The sequence below is a fragment of the Tauraco erythrolophus genome, chromosome 25 (genome assembly GCF_009769465.1).
Source record: "Tauraco erythrolophus isolate bTauEry1 chromosome 25, bTauEry1.pri, whole genome shotgun sequence".
Lineage (NCBI taxonomy): Eukaryota > Metazoa > Chordata > Aves > Musophagiformes > Musophagidae > Tauraco > Tauraco erythrolophus.
This window is the reverse complement of record NC_141489.1, coordinates 7,366,240-7,391,970: the sequence shown is the minus strand read 5'-3', so window position 1 is coordinate 7,391,970 and position 25,731 is coordinate 7,366,240. Positions and strand designations below refer to the sequence as shown.

General features: G+C 42.5%; 1 protein-coding gene and 1 gene segment (V, D, J or C); both read right to left on the bottom strand.

Annotated features, from left to right (window-relative positions):
* The window catches only part of LOC147527043 (T cell receptor alpha chain MC.7.G5-like), a 158,181-nt gene that overhangs the window by 26,007 nt on the left and 106,443 nt on the right, over positions 1-25,731 (bottom strand). The gene's annotated exons all lie outside the window — the stretch shown is intronic.
* LOC147527044 (T-cell receptor alpha chain V region 2B4-like) overlaps positions 1-25,731 on the bottom strand; it is a 100,552-nt gene that overhangs the window by 2,690 nt on the left and 72,131 nt on the right.

Below are 25,731 nucleotides of genomic sequence, written 5' to 3'. Positions count from 1 at the left end.
TTAGCTCCTCAGACAGGAATTTGCCCTGGGAACTGCAACACTGACAGGAGGGAAAGGTAAAAACGGAGAGATGACTTTCTCAGGCTGCTTGGAGAATGCCAGATTAAAAACTGGCTTAGAATGTTGGAAGCTTTGTAAACCAATTCATATGTAACAGGAAAAATGCATTCACACAAAAATGAAGATTAGGGTACAGTACAGTGAAACTTTGCTCTCTGGTTACTGTCAAGCCCAGAGTCCTTCCTTAAAGTCAATCCATAAAAGACCCCTATCCCTAAACAGCTTCTAAATTAAATGGCAAATGACATCATACCTAATTCATTAGTTAATGAGCAAACAAAATCCAAGCACCAGTGACATCTCCCTCCCATTCTTCCTACAAAACCTGGACAATAATTCAGTTTGCTCTCCGTCTCAAAGGGAAAAAGGGATTTAATTTTTGAGAAAGCAAAGATAATACGTAAGCCACAGATCACATAACATCTGAGCCAAAGGTCAGCCCATTGTAGCTGGATTCATAATCACAAAACATTTCCATCCATAACAAAAAGTCCAGCAAGCCACATCAGAAGTAACACCTCTCTACAAGCCTTTGCCCAGCCATGGCAAGGCTAGGTAAAAACAAATCCTCCATGTCTTTCACCTGCACCAGTGAGGATGCAGCAGCAGGAGACAGCATAAAGTGGAGAAGCAGGAGAAGAAAACTTACTTGTCAGAACAAGTAGCTTCGTCCCTGGCCCAAATTGGATGTTTGCTGCGCTGTTGTACACACAATGCTACATGCCCTGACAAGAACCCAAGGCTCAGCCTGACTTTCACCTGCTCCGGTCTCATTTTGAGGAGAGAGACAAGCCTCTTGGACAAGAGATGCCATTTGCCTTGGGAACTGCAACACCAACAGGAGGGAAAGATAAAAACGGAGAGATGACTTTCTCAGGCTGCTTGGAGAATGCCAGTCATTCACCGGCACTGGGACTTTTCAGGACAGAGTGTCGAAATGGCTTGGCCTTGCTTTGTTATGCAAAAGGAAAAGGCACACTCTTGCCATTAGTTGTCTAATTTAGTCTGACCAGTCTGTGTCGCTTCTCTGTTCTCTTTCCCTGCAATGTCCATCCTCCTTTGCTGGCTGCCCTTCATCTTGTATTAATTAATCATTGCTGAGTTCCACTCTGAGGTGGGTGCCACTGCCATTCAGGAGCTTGTATCGTACAACCTGAGATGCCCTAGACAGCAGAATAAACTGAACAGATTGTGAGAAAGGCTGAAAAGAATAATGCAGAAACATCAAAAAGCAGAAACTGAATTCAGACCATGCATTTACAGAAATTTATGTCTGAGTTCGTTAACAAAAAGAACAACAACGACAACAAAACAGAAAGACCCCCACCAAAAAAAAAAAAAAAAAACCCACCAAAACTGAACGGCAAAGAGAAACCAGTTGGAGCCAAACTGGGCTAATTTAGCCAAAAGTGTCCAAATGCATCCTCCCAATTTGCACAACTAGCTTGTTTTGCATGATTAAGAACAGGCTTAGCATGCTGGAAGCTCTGTACAGCAAGTCATATGCAACTGGGAAAATACTTCACACAAAAGCTGACAATGTTGTAAGCATGAAACTACTCACAGTGGGAAAATCAGTTGCATGAACCTGCAGAAGTTATCAGTTTTTCATATGTTCTCTCACAGGAAAGCCCCACAGCTTGTGAAATTTACATCACTGCTCTGTGGACCATCTCTCTTGTTCTACACTATCCAGCAGATACTATAGTCACCAAGAGATCACTGGTACTACTCTTTGGCAACAGCCTGCTTCTGAACTGCATTCAGTTACTCTCTTAGCAAACAATTCTCTTGGTTTGGAGTGGATTGGATTTTCCCATTGAACAACTCAGTGTCCCAAATCTCAGAAATCTTACTTGGTTTTACCACGAGCCTGGTTCCACGTCCCAATGTAAGTAGGTAGGTATTCCGAGGCACTGTGCTGTTTGCTATAGCAAAAACCTTCCTGCACCTCTATTCACCCGAATAACATTCCTCAAGGAAAACCCTCTGTTTCCCACACAAAGCTTGCATTGCATTACGTCTGACCTCCATGTCCATCGCTTATTCTTCTTCCTCCTCGCACTACATTCTCATTAATACCACAAGGAAGAGCAAAGCACAGGCTTTACCACAAGGCAATTCTCTTTCCATCTCCATCCTTGACAAATCCAAACCCACACCACTCACTGTTACACCGTTACATTTTTTTCACATCCCTGTTCTTATATTTCACTCACTCGCTTTCACTTTTGACTGCCTTTCCCCAGGACAGATGCCATTCTAGTGCACGTTGGTCAAATACAAAGTCTAATACTTCCTTCCAGGGAATACCAAAACCATGCCAGATTGCTCCAGAAAGCCACTACACTGTTACTTTTGAGTACAGTGTCATCTATGTTGAGACTACCTTGACTCAGACAAGAGGCAGCTCACCTGGGACAACGAGAAGTTTGGTTCTGCTTCCCAAAGTGAACTTTCCCCATCCTGCAGAACTGTGTGACAGGTCATTACAAAATGTGCCTCTTCCTTCAGCCACCTTGGTGGGTGTTGGGGCCTTGGATACGTTCAATCATGGATCTGCCTCTGAGAGAAGCTATAAATACCCATGCAGATTTCCACAGACCTCCTCTAGCCTATGACAAATACCTTTTTCCATGTTCAAAGGCATGGGAATAACTAGATTTGATTACAGTCACGCAGGCATCAGAGATGGGAAGAACCTACTCCATAATTAGCAGAGAACACTTTATGATCCCTGCCCCAAAGCCTTGTTGTGCTAAGATGGCAAAAAGGGATGGGAATAACAACATGAACCCAATCTAGGCTCAGAGCAACTGATGAAGTCCACCTTCCTATCAGTCCAGATTTCCATTGACAGGTGGATATTTTTCCAGAGCAAGAACCATTACAGTGTTTAAATCCGTACAATGCATTTCAACTAACCAATTCCTTTTCTTGCCAGGTTACAGCACAGCCTTAGAACAACATTTTCAATGAGTTTACAACACACAGGCGTTAACCTACTTACCTGGGGAGACAGTGACTTTAGTCCCTGAGCCAAAGATGAATTTGAGGTTTGTGTCACAACAGCAGAGCACTTTACAGAAACCTAGCAGGTTTCTGTGCTTGCCCACATTAGGTTCCTTCTTTCAATCTCCACACATTATGTAGTCTGAAAGCAAGTATAATAATTTTCCACAGCTTTTCTCTCATTTAGTACACTCAGAATGATGATCTACATACCTAGAGCTATTTGACGTGACTGTCAGGAAATATTTGCACCAAGTATGATCTGAGCCTTGCCCGAGCTACCTGAAACTCCTAAGGTAAGGAACAGAACTGAACCCCTTTTATGTATCCCCCACGGCCTTCTACAGGCATATGGGTACTATGCACTAGTAGGTCAATCTGTCCCTCTCTCCTAAACAATGCCTCTAGCCCTGCTCTCTGCCAGACTATTGGCATCCTGGAGCACCATGTCCATAGCACCTTTCTCTATATACCAGAAGCCCTCCATCTGGAAGCTGCATCTAATCATGAGAGCATTTTCCAGCTGTGATCACTCACATGAGTCAGAATTTCATATAAGTTCACTGCATCAGAGATTCCTCTGAAATCTTGTTGTCTACATCAAATGAAAGAGTGTTTCTTTTCCTGTGTTCTCTTTCTCCTGTGAAAGATGACTCAGACAAAGAAGTATGTCTAATACGGAGCTACGGTAGACACTCAAGGACTCTGGACAAAGGACACACAGGAAAGCTGCACACTCACTGGGTTGGACAGACAGTCTGGTCCCTGAGCCAAAGGTCACCTTGCGGAAGCTGGAGTCATAATCACACAGCATTTCCTTCCTTACCAAAAAGTCCAGCAAGCCATTTCAGAAGCAGCACCTCTCCCCACAGTTTTGCCCAGCCATGTCTAGGTTTGGAGGAGCAGCAGAAAGGTGACTGTGCTTCCCACTGCAACACAGACCCCACTGGGATCCAGTGGAGTAGGAAAGTCTCCCCCTGGGGCAACTGGGACATTTGGGAGCAGGAATGTGGCCATTTTGTCCATCTCAGGCAAACTAGGAGCAAAAAGGCTTGTTTTTCACGAAGCGGGCACATTCCCCTAGAGCAAAGTCCATCACTAGACATGGACACACATAAATGACCAAACACCCAGATACACTGATGTTCTCAACCACTCCAAGAAAGGCCTCAAAGAAAACAGAAAGCATAGGAGCAGTGTTGGACTTACGTGGCCTAACAGTGAGTCTTGTTCCAGAGCCAAAGACAAGTTTAAACAAACCAGCTCCTGAGGTCACACAGTGTTTGATGTCTCAACAAAATCTTCCCAACCACTTGGTCAGTCTGGGCATCAGCAGCTCAACTAGGCAGTGTCGAAAGTCACTTCTAGTCAGCTACATCCTGAAGTGAAGACCTCTCCACAATCTGGGGATTTTTTCCAGTGCAAGAACTATTACAGTGTTTAAATCCATACAATGCATTTCGACTGACCAATTCCTTTTCTTGCCACGTTACAGCACAGCACAACATTTTCGATGAGTTTACAACATGCAGGCAGTAACCTACTTACTTGGCAAGATTATCTAGGCTGAAAGCAAGTAGCATAATCCACAGCTTTTCTCTCTCTGGGTATGCTCAGAAAGCTGATCTAACTACCTAGAGCTAATTGGCGTAACTAGCAGCCAACATTTACATCGAGCACTATCTGAGCCTTCTCCAAGCTACCTGAAAGTCTTAGGGTAAGGAACCCCCTTTATGTATTCCCCACAGCTTTCCACAGCCATACACAGGAGCTAGGCACAAGGTGGTCAGCCTGCCCATCTCTCCTAAACCACACCTCTCCAATACCTGCTCACTGCTGGATTGTCAATATTCTGGAGCACCATGTCCATAGCATGTTTCTCAAAATAGCAGAAATCCTCTACCTGGAAATATTTCTAAGCACAAAAGCACCTTGAAATAGCACCTATCTTCTTCCCCTTGGGAATGTTACACAGACTCAAGCAGTTTGTCTACAGGGCGCTATGGTGGACACTCTAGGATTTTTGACAAAGGACACACGGAAAAGCTGCACACTCACTGGACTGGACGGACAGTTTGGTCCCTGAGCCAAAGGTCAGCTTGTTGTAGCCAGAGTTATAATCACACAGCATTTCCTTCCATATCAAAAAGCCCAGCAAGCAACTTCAAAAGTAGAAACTCTCCTGACTTTTTTGCCCAGCCATGCCTGTGCTTTGAGGGGCAACAGAAGAGTGATACGAGGCAGGAGGACTCCAGGGCAGGAGTGGAGCTTGTCAGTCTCCCTGCATGGCATATGGCCAAGACAGGGGCCAGAACAAAGAGACATCCAAAGAACCTCCTCCTTCTTTTTCTCTGTCCCCACAGTACCTTCCAGTTGTTCCCTGGGTTGCTGTTAGAGCGGGAAAACTCTGCCAAGGTGAGAGAAAATCAGTCTGATGGTGCATGTTCCCTGGTTCTGACAGAGCTTTAAAAGCATCAGGCAGTCATACCTTGGTCAGCAAGCATCACTGGGTGTCAAGAGAAGACTTGTCCCACTCCCAAAAGTGCCTTTGTAATAAGCACCATTGCTCCCACACTGCTTCCCACTGCAACACAAACCCCACCAGGACGCAGTGATGTAGAAGAGCCAAAGGACCACTGGAACAACTTCAGCGTGGTTGCAACCAGGTTGCCAAAGCTGTCTGGAGCATCACTGCTCTGACACTCACATCCATCTACACGCAGGTTGAAGAGAGGAACAGGAACAGACATGTAAAGAAGCTTTGACGTTGTAACATACTGCACAGGACACAAGACAATGAGACATGCTGAAGAACCAGGTCCTGAGACACCTGGAGAAATGCAGGTTTGAGTTCTCAAAATTATTCCCCTCAAAACAATTAAAAGCAACACAAAAGTGAAGCAATTTCAGTTTCCAGGACAAATTGCTGCTCACCTGGTATCACTGAAAGCACTGTTCCCTTTCCAAAAGTGACTTTGCCTGCAACGTTCACACTCTGGCACATTGCATTACAAAAATGTCTCCATCAGCCCTGCACATGATCTCCAACGCAAAGTGCCTGCATTCAGGCCACAGCAAAGCTCCCTGACACAATGGGCTCGAGCCCAGTGTTTTTGCCTGGGACAAGGGAAAATCTATTCCCCAGCTCACTTGCACTTTTCAGAAAACTGTTTCCCTCTATCTCCCTTAATTTTTAGGACCCATGGGTGACAGTCCCACCCAAGGTAACACTTGCCCAGAATGAAGGAGAGCATGAGTCTGAAAGGCCCACTTATGTGCAGGGAACCCATGGGAATTCATCAGGTTTGGGTGTCTGTGGATTTCAAAGGCTGCTGTGACACGACAGATCAGGACCACCTCAATGTCATACAAGCAACTGTTTAAAGACAAGTGTAAGTGGAGCATTTGCAAGGGGTATCTGGAAGAAGCCAAGGAACGCATCCTTTTCACTGTTCAGTTCCCAAGCTTTTCACTGCTAAACAATAAAGAATAAGAGAAAAATGAAGCAAATTACAATTTCCAATGCAATTAGTTACTTATGGACTACATTGAAAGCATGGTTTCCTTTTCTAAAGTCACTTTCTTTCCACAGTACAAATCCTGATACATTTAGTTAGAAAAAATGTCCCCGTCAGCCCTGCAAATGACCATCTACAAAAAGTTATTACAAAGCTCTCTGATGCAAAAGGCTCAGAGACAGTGCTGCTACCCAGAGCATGAGGAAAACTGTTCCCGAAACTGTGTTTCAGGTAAAGTTGCTTGTCCAAGTGGGAGTTTTTGTACATGTCCACTGTATCAGAGACTCCCCTGATGGCTTATTTTCTCTGCATAAAAGAAATAGTGCCTATGTTCTCCTTCCCATCCGTAACATGACCCAGATACAGCAAGTATGTCTACAGGGCACTACATGGACACTCAAAGACTTTTGACAGAGGACACACAGGAAAGCAGCACACTCACTGAGTTGGATGGACAGTTTGGTCCCTGAGCCGAAGGTCAGCTTGCCATAGTTGGAGCCATAATCACACAGCATTTCCTTCCATAACGAAAAGTCCAGCAAGCCACATCAGAAACAGTGCCTCTCATCAAACGTTTGCCCAGCCATGGCACAGCTAGAAAAAACAAATCCTCCATGTTTTTCACCTGCACCTCTGACTCCACTTTTTGGTCTTAAGCTGCCTAAAAGTGGGAATGCAGCAACAGGAGGAAAGATAAGGTAGAGAAGCAGGAGAAAAAAACTTACTTGGCACAACACGTAGCTTTGTCCCTGGCCCAAACTGGATTTTTCCTGCATTATTGGTCACACAATGCTACATGCCCTAACAAGAACTCAAGGCTCAGCCTGCTGCAGTCTCCTTTTGAGGAAAGGAACGAGACCCTTTGAGAGGAGACAGCATTTGCCTGGGGAACTGCAACACTGACAGGAGGGAAAGATAAAAACGGAGAGGTGACTTTCTCAGGCTACTTAGAGAGTGCCAGTGATTCACTGGCAGTGGGACTTTTCAGGACAGAGTGCCAAAAAGGAAAACAGGAAACATTTACACCAAACATGATCTGAGCCTTGCCCAAGTTACCTAAGGTGAGGAACAGAGTTGAACCCCTTTTATGTATCCCCCACGGCCTTCTACAGCCATACGGGTACTATGCACAAGTAGGTCAATCTGTCCCTCTCTCCTAAACAATGCCTCTAGCCCTGCTCTCTGCCAGACTATTGGCATCCTGGAGCACCATGTCCATAGCACCTTTCTCTATATACCAGAAGCCCTCCACCTGGAAGCTGCATCTAATCATGAGAGCATTTTCCAGTTGTGATCACTCACATGAGTCAGAATTTCATATAAGTTCACTGCATCAGAGATTCCTCTGAAATCTTGTTGTCTACATCAAATGAAAGAGTGCCTGTGTTCTCTTTCTCCTGTGAAAGATGACTCAGACAAAGAAGTATGTCTAATACGGAGCTATGGTAGACACTCAAGGACTCTGGACAAAGGACACACAGGAAAGCTGCACACTCACTGGGTTGAACAGACAGTCTGGTCCCTGAGCCAAAGGTCACCTTGCGGAAGCTGGAGCCATAATCACACAGCATTTCCTTCCTTACCAAAAAGTCCAGCAAGCCATTTCAGAAGCAGCACCTCTCCCCACAGTTTTGCCCAGCCATGTCTAGGTTTGGAGGAGCAGCAGAAAGGTGACTGTGCTTCCCACTGCAACACAGACCCCACTGGGATCCAGTGGAGTAGGAAAGTCTCCGCCTGGGGCAACTGGGACATTTGGGAGCAATCATGTGGCCACTTTGTCCATCTCAGGCAAACTAGGAGCAAAAAGGGTTATTTTGCACCAAGCAGGCACATTCCCTTAGAGCAAAGTTCACCACTAGACATGGTCACACATAAATGACCAAACACCCAGATACACTGATGCTCTCAACCACCCCAAGAAAGGTCTCAAAGCAAACAGAAAGCAGTGTTGGACTTACGTGGCCTAACAGTGAGTCTTGTTCCAGAGCCGAAGACAGGTTTATAGGAACCAGCTCCCAAGGTCACACAGTGTTTTATGTCTCAACAAAAACCTTCCCAACCACTTAGTCGATCTGGGCACTAGATGCTCAACTGGACAGTGGTGAAAGTCACTCCTAGTCAGCTACATCCTGAAGTGAAGACCCCACCAAGATCTGCCTGTGGGATCAAGAGCATCACTGCACCCTGATTTTGAGGGACTGCGGCCTCTGCTCTGGGTCACACAAGTGGGAATTCCATGCAAGTTCACCACGTCAGAGACTCTTCTTCATCATCTGCCTTGAATGAAAGAGTGCCTATGTTCTCCTTCCCCTATGAAAGGTGACCCAGATAAAGAAGAACATCTACAGGCACTCCAGTGCACATTCAAGAACTTTTGACAAAGGACACACAGGAAAGCTGCACACTCACTGGGTTGGACAGGCAGTCTGGACCCTGAGCCAAAAGTCACCTTGCGGAAGCTGGGGTCAATATCACACAGCATTTCCTTCCTTACCAAAAAGTCCAGCAAGCCATTTCAGAAGCAGCACCTCTCCCCACAGTTTTGCCCAGCCATGTCTAGGTTTGGAGGTGCAGCAGAAAGGTGACTGTGCTTCCCACTGCAACACAGACCCCACTGGGATCCAGTGGAGTAGGAAAGTCTCTCCATGGGGCAACTGGGACATTTGGGAGCAGGCATGTGGCCACTTTGTCCATCTCAGGCAAACTAGGAGCAAAAAGGCTTATTTTGGACCAAGTGGGCACGTTCCCTTAGAGGGCACATTCCATCACTAGACATGGTCACACATAAATGACCAGATACACTGATGTTCTCAACCACTCCAAGAAAGGCCTCAAAGAAAACAGAAAGCATAGGAGCAGTGTTGGACTTACGTGGTCTAACAGCGAGTCTTGTTCCAGAGCCAAAGACAAGTTTATACACACCACCTCCCGAGGTCACACAGTGTTTCCTCTCTCAACAAAAATCTTCCCAACCACTTGGCAATACTGGGCATCAGTAGCTCGACTGGACAATGTTGGAAGTCGCTTCTAGTCAGCTACATCCTGAAGTGAAAACCCTCTGCGATCTGCCTGTGGTATCAAGAGCACCGTTGGACCTATGGATGTAAACCCTGTTTGGGAGGAATGTTGATTCTGCCCTGAGAAAAAATCAGTCCTTGAGGAGAGCAGGCAGCATGCAACCCCACAGCTGAAGAATCACAAGCACGGGAAGAGAGATGCTGTAAATCTCACTGGGCAGTGGGTATCTTTGCCTCACATGAAAGGAGACTAGAAGCAGGTAGCAGCAGTTGCTAGGCAAAACCTGAAGTCATGTCCCTTTGCCAAATGTGACCTTGCCGTAGTTCATACAGTGGTTTTCACCTCAACAAGAACGCAAACTCATCAATACCCTTAGAGAGTAAGGCAAACTGTGCTCGCATGGCCGTGGCATGAAATGTCTGTCGCTGAGCAAATGGGTCCAGGATCCCACACCGCTTATCTGAAAGGAAGGTGGTAGATTACAGACAGAATTGAATTATTGAGGGCATGCTTTAGCAGACCTTTCTTCAACTCATACAGTAATCACTAGTATGATGGGGGTTTTTTTGTATCTTTTTTTTATACAATATTGAGCATAAACTAGTTCTAAATTTCCTTGGTTTTACCCTAAGCTGCACTCCACTTCCAAAGGTGAATTTGTTTCCATAGCTATTCACACATTATGTGTCTTCAAAACAAACCCCCTTTTTTTTCTCCTCCAGTTGCTTATTAGTTCCTGCTTGCCATTTCTTTTATCTTAGTCTACCCAAGTAAATTCCTTGGCAACTTTAACTTAGATTTCCTTTAAAGATTTTCCTAGTTGATGGTCTCTTTCAGTTTTGACAAAGATGACCACTGACTGCAAGTTTTGTCCTGCATTCATGCGAATAAATGCTACAAGGATTAACAGCAAAATTTCTCTTTCATCCATTAAATCAACATTAAAAGCAAAGATCTCCCCTGGACCTTCTTGCACATAGTGCAAATCTTCAAAATACCTTTCTTGATTGCCCAAACAACACCCTGCTTGTTCAGATCTCTTCCAAGACAGTCCAGCTTTTTTTGTCAAGGAGTGAAAATCTGGATGGAAACCTGTCTGTAACCAGAAGTAGGAGCAGCAGAGCAAAAGGTAAGACAGTTTTCCCAGCAGAGACAAGAACTGCAGCTTCTGAGAATTAATGAGGACAAGGTTTTGGACAATGGAAATAAAAGGACATTTTAATGGCTATTTCACAGAAAGGCTTTCCTATCCTTTCTCCTTCAGGTTTTCTACCTACCTGGTTTCACCATCAGCAGTGTTCCACTTCCAAAGGTGACTTTCCAATTGAATAATGAATTCACAGAATGACATATCCACTAACAAAAACCACACACAACTTTTGGTCCAGACAAGTATATGCATTTTTCAGAAAAGATCAAGGAGGAAAACACATGTCACCGTTGTCACATACCTTTGACTCCAAATTAGGATGTCTTTGTATTAGCATGCCTCTGATCGTTCCATAGAAATTCAGATAGAAACAATTCTGAAACATGTGAAGTAGAAAATCAAGCCCATTACCCTGTTAGCATGATGCAGTTGAAGCTCCTTGGACAGTTTTTAAATAGAACAATTTTGCCATAGTTAGGAGGACAGGGAATCTCAGCCTTGAGAGAAACAGATGAGAAACAACTATTTGTTTTAAGATGTACCTGATTCTATAATGAGCTTTGTGCCTCTCCCAAAGGTGAGTTTCCAGGAAGACTCACTTTTCCCACAGTAATAAGCTTCTATACAAGAACTGTGGAGGAGAGAAGCCTCAGCCTTTAAAAGCCAGAACACACTGTTAGACATATCGAAGTGGGATGAAATTTCCACCATTTTTTAAACAACTAACATAGCTGTTTCTAAAACTTCTCGTGGTCCAAAGAAGGAGTTTAGACAGATCAGCCAGCTAGTCAATCTCAGGAGCTAAGCAAGGGACCAGATCCATAAAAGAAAGAAGCCCAAAAAAAAAAAAACAACAAAACCAAAAAAAACAGAAGTAAACTCCCAGAGAAATCCAATGTAAGGTCCTAATTTTTCTTATTTATTCAGTTGTCAATGAACCCAGTAAAGGATCCAATCCTAAGTCCCAGAGGCCAATTTTGCCTAATCTTTTGAGCAAACAAAGGTTATTCATGAAGACAAATCTCAAATATATTCCCCTACAGAGTTCGTCCTGACTAACATGGTTTGCACAACACAAAGATCATTCACTGATTTTAGCAGAACAATAGCAATTCCTGACCTCTTCGCTCACATGAACTGTGACAGAGAAGTTAAAAGCAAATTGTTTAGAATGTGCTCTTCTTCCCCATGCTCTCTTCCCTTAGTGTTTTAAAGCAGCTCTTCCCTCTGTGTTTCAAGGAAGATCTAACAAAAGACCTTAAGTACTCTGTCTTTTCTAACCGTATTGGTGAACAGATACCTACTGAGCTTTACCAGCAGCCTGGTTCCTCTTCCGAAGTTGAGTCTGGCTGCATTTCCTGAATACGCACTGTCAAAAGCTTCCTTACAAAAAACCCCATGCTCTTCTGCACATTTCAGGTTCCATGGCAAGAGACTCTAGTCGTCGAAATAAAACTATATGACCAAAATGCCTGTTAGATATCCCCACAAAATGAAGGCTGGGTTGTTTTTTCTCTATCTTCTAGCAGGTTTCATGTCTATACTTTTAACAGGTTAAGAAAGATGAAGTACCCTGAACATGGGATGCTTTGGCATAGCCAGGAATAAACTAAGACCCTCTCTTTAGAAATCATACAGTTAACATTTATTTTCAAAACTATGCCTTGGTAAAGAGAGAGTAACATTACCAGAAGCACTTCACTCCCCAGTCCTCAGCACTTTTGCAGAAGAAGACGTAACTGAGCAGTCAAAATGTCTTGACTAGGACACCTGGTCCAGTATTTCACAGAAGCAGAACTTCTGCGGGTTCTTCTATCTCTGTTAATGCGTATTAAATATTTTTTTTTTAATAGGGCAGAGATGACTTTTTTCCATCTTGTCCTCTTGAGGGCCTTGAGGCCCTGAGCAACCTGATCTAGTTGGAGATATCCCTGTTCCTTGCAGGGGGGTTGGACTAGATGACCTTTGAAGGTCCCTTCCAGCCCTAACGATTCTATGATTCTATGATTCTCTCTCTGTTTCTTGCTCATGTAATTCCACACATGGGTAGCTCTTGAGGTACTCTTCAAAAGGGGTAAATGTGAAAAACACAAGGAAAGGACACTTTAGACCAAGTGCGGGTCCTGCACTTGGGCCACAACAACCCCCTGCAGCGTTCCAGGCTTGGGGCAGTGTGGCTGGAAAGCTGCACGGCAGGGAAGGACCTGGGGGTGCTGATTGACAGCCGATTGAACATGAGCCAGCAGTGTGCCCAAGCAGCCAAGAAAGCCAACGGAATCCTGGCATGGATCAGAAACAGTGTGGCCAGCAGGAGCAGGGAAGTGATTGTCCCCCTGTACTCAGCACTGGTGAGGCCACACCTTGGGTACTGTGTCCAGTTTCGGGCCCCTCACTTCAAGAAGGACGCTGAGGTGCTGGAGCGGGTTCAGAGAAGAGCAACGAAACTAGTGAAGGGTTTAGAGAACTTGTCCTGTGAGGAGCGGCTGAGGGAGCTGGGACTGTTTAGTCTGGAGAAGAGGAGGCTCAGGAGGGACCTTATCGCTCTCTACAATTACCTGGAAGGAAGTTGTAGGGTGATGAGGGTTGGTCTCTTCTCCCACGTTATGAATGACAGGACAAGAGGGAATGGCCTCAAGTTATGCCTGGGGAAATTTAGGTTGGATATCAGGAAGAATTTCTTTCCAGAGAGGGTTGTGAAGTATTGGAACAAGCTGCCCAGGGAGGTGGTAGAGTCCCCATCCCTGGAGGTGTTTCAAAACTGTGTGGATTTGGTGTTGAGCAACATGGTTTAGGGACCCTGACAGTGCAGAGTGAATGGTTGGACACGATGATCTTGAAGGTCTCTTCCAACCAGATGATTCTATGATTCTGTGAAAATCCATTCTTTCATACTGTCTGAAATGGCTCTTTCTGCCAAGGAATACTGTGCAGCTCGAGCAGCTTGAGAAATGAGACAATTCTGTAGTTTGGGAAAATATTTGTTAGAGCTCTCTGGCACTCCATGCTGATTTACACTGTTTTTGTTTTGCTGAGAATCTAATCCTTGCTTCCTTTGTGTGAGTAGAAACTTAGAAACTTTCCACTGTAATTACTGTAAGAAGGACTCCCCTCATAACAACTACTCTCCATATGCTATTGCTATCAGACCTTACAAAAAAAAACACCAACAGATTTTTCTTGCTGCTTTCTTTGCACTAGATGTTCCAGCCACACTATCATTTCAGCCCCCTAAGCAGTAGATATGGAAGGAGATTCTCTTCCCAGGATTATGCACTACCAATTCCAAGCATTACGTACTCCAACACTTCTCAAGATACTTTTGTGAAGATCATGCACTTACATGGTTCAATGCTGAGCCTTGTTCCTTTGCCAAACTGCAACTTGTTATAACTGGTTCCTGAATTCACACATCGTTTAATTCCTTTGCAAAAACCTTTCCTGCTCTGCAATTGTACACAAAATAGGGGAACACCTGCTCTGTGATGATTTCTGGACAGGAATGAACCAAGATGATCCTATCCAGACTTACTCAACCTAGCAAAGAAAATCTAGGCATATATTGGAAATCTCATTAAAACGTTTCCATTCTGTAAGCCACATGGACAGGAAAATGCTTGCACCCTAACTACAAGCCTTCACTCTTCGTTCCTCACTAAGAGTTCAGATCTTATATGCAGACTAAAACTTATGGGAGAGAGAGAAAAAGAACTTGCCCTTGCAGTCAAATAATTAACTGTGCTCCTAATGGATTTCTGTGATGGATGTGCACATTTCAGCTATTCATTGCATACACTATGTGTCCCCACATATATTTAAGTGGATGACTTGATTATGTAAGGTTTTTAGAATTGCAAAACTGTCATGAACACAAGCCCACCTAATCCTCCTTTTCTCACCCTATCAGGGCATAAATCACTCACTGTGTTTTGAATAGGATCAGGATAAAGTCAAGTATGTAGCTAAATTCATCTACACATTGTGATGCCCACTTACTAAGAAAACCTTGTGTTTCCTCCTGTGATTTTTCATTACCAGCATCCCACCTCCCTGTATTTTCTGCCCTTTAGAAAAGAAAATACCTGTCACAGAGTTCAGCAGAACCACAATTTCTCACCTTCTAAGGCAAAATCTGACAGAAATACCATCCTGATCACAAATTAAGAACCAGGACTTACTAAGAGTATTTAGCCTGACTCCTACATCATATAAGCAGGAAAACCAAGTGAAAGATTCCTGCAGTATTTCAGATTGTCACAACTTAAAAAGAATGAGTATGTGAGGGTTGATATTAGGGACCAATAACTTGAGCTGGGTACATTTCCAAAATAGCTTTGGAAAACTTCAGATATTTTTTGCTTTAATTCAGAGCAAGTGAAACTGGCCCTTCAAACTGTATTTTCATGTCCTTCAGCAAATTTCATCCCCTTACCATACTAAATCTAGGCTCCCTGGCCTTTGACAAGTTTACAGAAGAATATCTTAGGAATTTTTATTTCTTATGTGAAAATATATACTCATTAGAATAAACTGCTTAATACCACCAAGTATTTGAATTATGATTTACACTCTGCTTTCAATTTCTCTCCCCCTGACTTTTTCTTTATCTTCAAAGCCAGATAGATTCCATATCTTGAAAAGTTTGAAGAGAAACAGGTAAAAAAGCTGAGTGTTGTTAACTAGACTACACTTACTTGATGTCACATCTAACCATGTCCACTGTCCAAATATCTGCTTTATTCTTCCTGCAGTTGCACTGTCTGAGAGTCTTCTACAAAAATCAACTCTGAAGTTTGAACTTGAGAATTTCCTGGCTAAAAGCACCCTGGTGAGTGCCAGGACAGGACTACAAAGAAAAAGTTGTGCCTTTCATAGTACATAATGGGAAAAAAAACAAAACAAAACAAAACGGAAAAAAAAAAAAAAAACACCACAAAAAACAGTCATATGCAGATACACATTTTATAGAAAATACTGTCTGGACTATTTTTCTTTCTTTTCTCCTCAGATGTTTTCTTTAAACTACCTCATTGAAATTGCAAGGGCAGAACAGAACTTAACAGAAACTTGAATGTCTTTTGTAGTTCTGTCTGATTTATACTGCTGCACACTTCTAGGGTGAATGTGAATTCATCATTCAGTCTGAATCTCTGGAAGAAGACATCTATGACCAAAGCACAATAACATCTCTGCATTCAGCTCTGCTGAGGACATGGGAGTCGCACTGAATGGACTCTCACTGGATCTGTGATTTGCTGAAACACTGTCATCTGAGAGTACTATTTTAACTGGAAGACTTACTTGGAAGCACGGACAGGTGAGTTCCTCCACCAAAAGTGAACTTTTCATAACCACCATTCACACTGTGACAAGACACTTTACATAAACCATAACTGGAAGAATTTAACGGATTCCAAATCACTATTGAATGATAGAGTTAAATATTTCCTTTCCAAAATCTTTAGAAGCCGGTGTGAATCAAAATGTCTCGCTGTACTGATGACTGCATCCATAGAAATCTATTTTTCTTGGTTAAAATTTTGCTAAACCAAATCTTATCACAAATGGCATCAATTAATACTTTACTGTCCACATCAGTATGTTTTGGGTCTGTAAAGACAAGCGAGTTTTACATTTCACTGCTTTTTCTATTTAAGGTATTTCAGATGAAGCATGGATATGAAAAGAGGACAGTATTTAGCATTGCAACATTTCCCTGCAACCATTCTTGTGCCAACATATTAAATTTAAAAGAATAAAAGATTTATCTGAATCATTCCACATCATTGCCCTTGTAACACAGTACATTTGGGAAAGCCATGGGGGTGGCATAAGAAAAATCAATATTGAAAGGTTTTTCAGTCTTATGGATACTCACCAGAAAAAAAAAAAAGACAAGATTTCCTAAACTTTCAAACAAATTAAATGCTTAATAAAAAGGAATGTGGAATTGTAATTAGTAGAATTGGGTTGATATGAGAAGCTGAACCTTAGAAACAAGTTGTTAGTGTTTATACATGAAATTCTTCATTTCTCACTTACTTGGTATTACAACAATTCTTGTTCCTTGTCCAAATGTTAATTTCCCAGTTTCCTGTATTCACACAGGCAACAAGTGCTTTACAAAAACCATCCAGAGAAATATACTTGCCTTCTTAACTCCTCCTTTCCTAGCAGAGAAGTTAACTAAACTCAATTCGGAGTATTAAATTATGATATCCACAGTTTATTACTGAATGAGACTTGTGGCTTAACTAAAGACATTACCCTCAATCCGTTACATCTAATTGTATGTGTCCCTTTCTTTTCTTTCCACTTTAAATTGGAAAGTGATTTATTTCTCCAAGGAGTAATTATCACTCCATCTTACCTATACATCTACTTTCAACCATAAAAACATTTACAAGGTGATTCTTCGCTAGGAGAAAATAACTCTTTTTACCATCAGTTTGTTTCCATTCCTGAAGGTGAATTACCAGTTGCAGGGAGAAGCAGAGCAATGATATATGCAGTAGCGAAATATTTATTGAATTTAGTTTCTACTGGTACCAGTTTGCTGGCAAACTCATTATCAGCTCTGGCTTAAAATCCAGAGGTAGTTGCTCCCTGCGAACACGGCCAAAACATGCTGCAGCAAACTGCTTCTACTTCTGTTTAAGGATTATGTCATATCCAAGCACACAGGCAGGAATAGTCTCATCCGAAGTACAGAGCTACTGTAGGTGAGAAGAGACCTGTTTTTTGTCTGACTTTTGGAAGTCATCTGGAAATAAATGAAAGATGGTACTTCTAGAAAACACTGAGTTTTTACCTGCTCCTATCAAAGATCTGATTGTCTGCCTTGGGACAAAACCCCATGCATACTGATATTTTCTGAACACTGAAAATGCTGGCTGCCTAAGCACTCGGAGAAAAAATTTCTGGAAGCTAAAGACACTAAAAAAATTTCATCAGTAGATTTCAGTGATCAAGGTCCCCAGGGAAGGACATCCATAAATTCTTGACAACCTTTGATATTCCAGTGCTTTTAAAACCTATGTTATATGTAAATTAAAAGGCAAATTTCTTAGAATATTGAAATGTAAATACTCACGTATCATTCTCCATTTCCATTCTGGAAACTTCGAATAAAACAATGACCCAGATCATCAGTTAAACTCTGAATGCAATCCTCAGAAACACAGGCTTTTGCTTTCTAAAGCCTTTCACATTTCTTTCAAGCTTACATGACTTTACTTTTAGGTGCATGCCTCTTCCATGTTTATGCTCGTGATTGCTACATCCAAAGCTACACCACAGCAGAGCTTTACAAAATCCTGGCAATGGGAAATTTTGACCTGGCAAAAAATGAGCAGCTTACCTGAATGCATTGTTAGATGTGTTCCATGCATGAAAATGAACTTGTCAGTCATTATGCCCACAGCAACTCAGCCCTTTACAAAAACATGACTTTCATCCTCTCCTGAAATTCAAGATATTTTCATTGCACGTTATGAATTTTAACTATTCCTCATCACATAGAAGCATTGATATTCTTTATTTTAAAGCATCTTGATAATTACAGACAGGGATTAAATTTTCGAAGTCATGACAAATCCATTAAAATGAACAGCACCTCAAAAACCAGCCATACCTTTGTCTGCTAAGGAAAGGTAACTGACATAATTGTGATGAAATAAATAATCTTGTAGTAACTCTTCTAAAATAACTGAATATGTGCAGATTTTCTTTAGAGCAAAAAGAACATTTATTTTAAAACTCTCACTTTTCTCACGAATGCAATCTTTCTTTCTGTGTCACGCTCCAGAGAAAATAAAAATATTTTGAATGGATATTCAGGATCAGCTGAAAAAAAATCTGGGCATCTCTTCCAGAGCAGTTTAGTCAATCAGTTCTGCTCCAGTCAAGAAGTCCCAAAGACATTCTCTTGCAGCAAATGAAAGAAAAAAAAAATTAGAACCACCAGCTAATCAGACTTTTTCTTGGATAGCAAGCACAGCATGGATTATGTTTTCACTCAGAGTTATAGTAGTCGAATAGAAGTCGTTCCTGTGCAGCAGTAAGTTCCCTTCCAACTCCTAGCATCACAGTGTACCACCACTTCACAAAAAAAAATCCCTTCTTACCATATCCAGATCAATTTCTATCTGTAAGTCAGCCATAGCACAATTTGCATTTGGGATTTTTCTTTGAGTGCCATTCCCGGGTTCCAGAAGTGCTGTACAACACAGTGAGGAAGGAGGAAAGGAGGGAGGGAGGGAGGGAGGGAGGGAGGGAGGGAGGGAGGGAGGGAGGGAGGGAGGGAGGGAGGGAGGGAGGGAGGGAAGGGAGGGATGTATTACTATTGCTCAAATTCTAAGTTTAGTGGTGGGAAACCTTTGTGTCTGCCCATGGAAAAGTGATTTACACACAAAATCATTGGCTTTTGAAGCTGCTCTATATGTGCAATCCCTACTAATCTCTACTTTGACTGAAGTCAAAGATTTTCAACTAAAAACTGTGGAGAGGAAAAGTTATCTGGTTCATTATAGAATGAAAAGCAGCAGATCAAATCACTCAACAGTTTTAAACATCTCACCCAGAGTTCCAAATACACAAACGTGTTCAACAAATGGAGACTTTCCCACTGATGCTACTATAAAATGTATACATGAGATAGAATTGAAAGCAAGAACAGATCAATTCTGTCTGTTTAAGTCATTCCACCCTCCTCTGAGTCCCTGCAGCATTTGAGTACATAGGTTTTAAGGAATTTAATTTCTCCTGTTTCACACATAGCAGACTCCAAAGAATAAGTCGTTTTACCAGAGTCCTATAGCAAGTGACCATCTCTAAGGCCAGTCCTTTAATATCCACCCTCCCCTTGATCAACTGTACCACTAAACCCAATTACATCTGTTCAAGAGCACGCCCCTCAGTATAGTCATTATCGTGACTGCAGTACACCTAACGAAAAGATGGATTCCAATGTATGGCACCCTGAATTCCCAGTTCAATGAAATTAAAGAAGTATTATCTACACAGGCTTGTGGCATACAGAATTCCCAGCCGAGAGCAGACTTACCTGTTTCTAGAAACACCAGGTACATAGGCAGAACTTGGTGGAACTGACGTGGCTTGGTCCTTCAACAGTGAGAAACCCCTCCAGAGAAAACCTTGCAGTTCAAAGGAGCAGAGAGCCTCACCAGAAGAACACAGCTCGCACCAGACTCTTCGGTGCTTGTATACGTCCATCTTCTTGTCAGCCTCCTCATTGCCCGAAGCCAGGAAGTTTATGTTGCATTCCTTGCTGTTTCAGACTTCCTCCCTGTTTAGCAAGACATCCATATCTCTGGAAGACCCTAGCCTGCTTTAGACATAACAGGCACAAACACATCTCTGAGACCCAGCAAAACATCTTTCCTCCAGCCTAGCACATTCTGACCACTGGGTTTCTTGAATAACGTACAGTTTAAAGCTCCCTTAGAAATACTAATGAATGTCAAAGCAGTGCTGCATTTCCCACATTCCACTCTATTTCTTCTGTTACAAATCACTTACAACTCTACAACTGTTTTGGCTTGTATCTTCGAACAAAGCTTTGAATCTCAGTTCAGCTGACTTCTTTCACTTGTGCCTTTCTGGCACTGGACTTTCTAAAGTCTCTGTATCACATAGCAAGAGTTTTCATCTGCATCTACTGGCAAGGCAAGAATGCAAACAAGAACCAAAGAAGTTTAATTTGTGGTGTGTGCAGAGACAACACATTGTGTGGTTTGGGAGTCCGTCGGTTTTTGGTTTGTTTTTTTTTTTTCATTTGACCTATTTACTGGATTTCATCAAACCGAAAATGTTGCGAGCTCAATAAACACTTTGACCAGCAGGTAGCGGGAGAGATCAAGTAAAGAAATTCTGTTTACAACACTGTATCTAATTTTAGCAAGAACTTTTTAGTATTTTGGGGAAACAGATCAGGCAGGTCAGATTATGCCCAATAGAATTCAGAAATAATGTTATTATATTTTATTTTTTATACTCTATAAGACAACAGAAGAATTCATCTGTACAAAAAACTATTTAATATTTATCATTCTTATGCAGTTTGGTATTGTTTAAGGTAGTAACAAGAAAACAATCAGTTTATCTTCTTAAAAATATCTATAAATGTTATATGACCAGAAAGTGAAATAAAGCCTGGTTTACCATCCCAATTATAAGGTTTAAATTGAAAGGAATATAGTGATCAAAAAAAGATTAAAAGGGCATGAGGGATTTTTTCACTTCATTTCATGTATTTTAATTACTTTTACCAAGTTAAAACTCCTAGAAATTTTAGGGTTCGCTTTGAGTATCCTTTTAAGTGTATATATGCTCTTCATTCCAAATGCAATCCTTGCACAAAAGAATACAAGCACATGCAATAACAATCACAGAGATAGCTCTTACACCCAGCTGGAGTTGACAGTAGTAAGAAATAAGCATCATTAGCCACATTATGTCCAGACTCATTTTAAAAGCAACTTAAAGCAAATTTCCTTACTCTCCTTTGGCAAGAAAGTACTAAATAAACCCTAAATCAGGTTCATGTGCTGTGCACATAAGCAGCTTAAAGACTTGAGGGTGAGGAATAGGAACTATTCCTGCCTTAGAAGACAGTGGGGCATCACATGAAAAAAAGTAAGGAACAAGATTTTCTACAAGGGTAAGACTGAGACTTTGATAAGTGTACATTCACGAGGCTTGAGGCTGAGCTGGAAAGGGGTTCAGATAGCTGTTCCTTTTCTTTCTTTCTTTTTCTTTACGTATGATTGGAGTAAGAATTTGTGTTGTAACAGTTTGCCAGAGGATACAAAATCCTGTGCATCATTTGAGGCTGATGTAAGCACTCATCTCTGGCAGTCCACATACAGAGATGTTGATGCTGTCCCTGAACTTCTCCCTTTCTGTGATGTTCTTATTGGCTCTGAGAAAACCAAGACACTAAAGGAACAAGGCTGGGAGTCCTGCTTTGTGCTGCCAGAGCCTTTCTTACTATGAAGCTTTTCCATCCTTAGCACCTTGTGGGAGGCTGAGCACTGAAACCTTAGAGATATTTAATCTTGCTTGTGGTGTTCCCATACATCTCTGCAGAAGCAAGAAATGTATAGGCTGGAAGCATGAACACTCTTCTCCCCATGTATAAATAAAAGTATGAGGAAAAAATGCAAAATACTCTCCCTGCTATTCAGTTTTCCTTGTTCTTCACGATGTTTTTCCATATAACCTTTTGGAAAGGTGTTTATTCACTTAGGGTGCTTTTAGTGTTCTCTGCCACAGGAGAGAGCTGTCACCATTCTGACTTGCTCGGCAAGAAGAGGCACACAGGTGCTAGAGACCATGCTCTATCTGTGAGGCCCCAGGCGAAATAAGATTAAAATTGATGTGCTGGAGGTGAACATTTGCTGAAAGTACTTAAAAGGTTTGATTTAGCTTCACATTGTGGGTGACGTGTCTTTTTATAATAAGAAGCTGCAAAACATACAGTGCTATCATCTGCTGGCAGCAAAAGGGCTGGGAAGCTGTTTGTAGGTGGAATCTTTTGGCAGTCAAATCTCAAAGTTCCTGGTTGCTACAGCAGTTTCACCCTCTGTAAAATCAGAGGAGTCTGCAAAAAGGCATGGCATGCAACACCTTATTTTTATCAGGCAGAGACCTGCTTTCTGTCAGTGATGAGTGAAGCTCCCATGTCTGAATGATTGCAGGTATCACTAGTCAGTAGAAATGCAGACGTTGCTTAGGCTCAGGGAACTTCTCTGCATTCCCGTCTTGCCTATAGCACCAGTTAAAGATAAGTGGCTGCTTAGAAGCATTTGCAAGTTCAAGGAGAAGCTATGAAAATGACAAGCAGCAGATCCCCAATAGAAAGGTGAAGATGTAGCTTTTGCCAGAGAACACCAATGAGGTTCAGCAGCAGTCAGAAAAGAATTGCCAACTTAAACTGGGATGAGACATTGTTAGCAATGCGGATTTAATGCTTCATGCAGTTCAGAAATATCTGAAGCCTCTCTGACCTAGGGTGTGAGCTAAGGACTATCAGCGGGTAAAACAATGGCTAAGCATACCTTACGTGTCTTACTAAGTTAAAATAACAAAACAACACAAAAAAATAGGTTAGAGAAAAATAGTCATAAACTTATATCAAGCAGAAACCATTGTGGTGAATGGAGTTAAATCCAGCTGGTGACCGGTCACAAGTGGTGTTCCCCAGGGCTCAATTCTGGGGCCAGTCTTGTTTATCAATGATCTGGACGAGGGAATTGAGTGCTCCCTAAGCAAGTTTGCAGATGACACCAAGCTGCGCAGGAGTGTTGGTGTGCTTGAGGGTTGGAAGGCTCTACAGAGGGATCTGGACAGGCTGGATAATTGGACCAAGGCCAATTGTCTCAGGTTCAACAAGGCCAAGTGCCGCGTCCTACACTTTGGTCACAACAACCCCACGCAACGCTACAGGCTTGGGGGAACACAGCTGGAAAGCTGCCCAGCAGAAAAAGACCTGGGGGTGCCGGTTGACAGCCGTCTGAATATGAGCCAGCAGTGTGCCCAGGTGGCCAAGAAGGACAACAGCATCCTGGCCTGTCTCAGCAACAGTGTCACCAGCAGGACTAGGGAAGTGATCGTGCCCTGTACTCAGCACTGGTGAGGCTGCACCTCAAGTACTGTGTTCAGTTTTGGGCACTTCACTACAAGAAGGACATTGAGGTGCTGGAGCATATCCAGAGAAGGGCAACAAAGCTCTTGAAGGGTCTGGAGCACAAGTCTTATGAGGAGCAGCTGAGGGAACTGGAGTTGTTTAGCCTCGAGAAAAGGAGGCTCAGGGGAGACCTTATTGCTCTCTACAACTACTTGAAAGGAAGTTGCAGTGAGGTCAGTGTTGGTCTCTTCTCCCTGGTAGCTAGCGATAGGATGAGAGGAAACGGCCTCAAGTTACACTGGGGAGGTTTAGATTAGATATTAGGAAAAATTTATTTACTGAAAGAGTAGTCAAACATTGGAAGAGGTTGCCCAGGGAAGTGGTGGAGTCACCATGCCTGGAAGCATTCAAAAAACATGTAGATGTAGCACTTCAGGACGTGGTTTAGTGGCCATGGTTGTATTAAGCTGATGGTTGGACTTGATGATCTTAGAGGTCCTTTTAAACCTTAATGATTCTATGATTTGATAAAACACAATTCCAAAATTTCCTAATGTTGACAATTTGACTGTGTTAGTGCTCCTGACCTCTCTATCTACAACTATAGGGTAAGATAAGCTGCTTTTTTTCCCTTACTGAATTGCACTGTTGATGTGCAATTTATTTCTCTTATCCAAATAAGATAAGGATGCAACCAGGAAATCATAATGACAGAAAATAGGACAGAGGGGCTACAGGCTCTTTCCTAACTCAAACTGCAATAATCAGACCTGGACAGCTCCTGGCAGGGAAAATGGTTCAAATCCCGCACAATCTGTCTAGAAGTTTAAGAGCTGGAAAGGGGTTGTGTGTGTGCACATGTATTTGCTTCTTCCAGCCGTTTTTTTTGGTCTAATATAGTATTGTCTTTCCCATTAGCCTCCCTTCTCTAGACATCAGCTGTCTAGGTGCCAAAATTCTTCACTGGGTATAGATAACTCTTCTCTCCCAAAGGGTGTATTTATGCAGTCTGTTCCCATTTCCACTCTTATTCCCTGTTAGTCTAAGCCAGGATAGGTTGCTTCTTGACACAAGAAGTTAATCCTTTCCTTCCAGAAGAAGGCCAGACACAGCCAACCAAATAGTTTTCTCCAGATAAAGTGAGAAAAATGGACTGCATCCACTTTGGCTACAGTATGAGGATGCTTGGTCTGTCTTCATTATCCATCCTTGGCATCATGTCTCAGAAACATCATTGTAGCCAGCTGTGATTCAGCCCTCTTATTTCACATACTCTGACCTGAAATAAAGTCTTAGGGGACGCACAGGTCTGGCCACCACGATAGCCCACTCCAGTGAGGACTAATTGTGCTCACTGTGGGTGAGTGATAGACTATGGTAAGAGACTGACAGATGGGCATTCCCTCCGTCTCATGATCCACAGTGCTGAAGACATAGAATCATCTTCTCAAAGACATCAGTTTCTCTTTTTCTGAATGAGACTTAGATAAGAGGCTTGAGTGACTGACATTTTAGGGGTTAGTGAGGGTATAGATATTCCCACAGTGACTGGTTTCCCAGTGGTGCACAGGGAGGTCTGAAAAACCTGACCATGGAGGTATCACTCAGGTCATGAATCTCTTTGTGATGAAAATGAGGGATCTGGTGTCCTATGCCAATGTGGATGGGTGCTTGAAGCAGTAGAGACTGATATCTTTATCTGGCTGATAAATTTCTGTATGAGTCAATGCTGTCCCTCAGTAGTCACACATTTGGAGATTCCTCTTTTTGCTTGTGTATTGTTGCATGATTTTGATTCTGCCAAAGCTCTCAGGCACAAGCAAGGACTACTCAGGAAAACATCATTCTTTGATTTACAGAGACACAGAAACGGTACTCCCACTCTGAGTCTTGCCTGAGAGATTGGGAAAAGGTGTGGAGTGTAAGATAAAAAGGTTCAGGGCAATATCAGAAAATTAGGATAAAAATACAAGTGAACAGCTCCCTTGATTTACATTATGGTAGTAGAGTGCACTAAATAACCATTTCATTGGTTTTGGATTTGCCATGCAAATCTCACTTATCTTCTGCATAGGGTGAGGGTCTTCTAGGTGTCTGCAGGGTTTGAGGGACTAACCTGAAAAAGCTTAACCAAACAGACCTTACTACGCACTCTGTAGAGACTGTGTTGAAGCAGTAACTCAGTCAGTATGTGAAAAATCTTATTTCCCCTTCAGGATGTGGTTAACTTGTTTTTCAAAACAAGGAGGAGTTAATCTTGCATGGTGTAAGTTAGTCATAAATGTTGACCACAGCATCCTGCCTGTTGCTTGCGAGAGAAAGAGGAG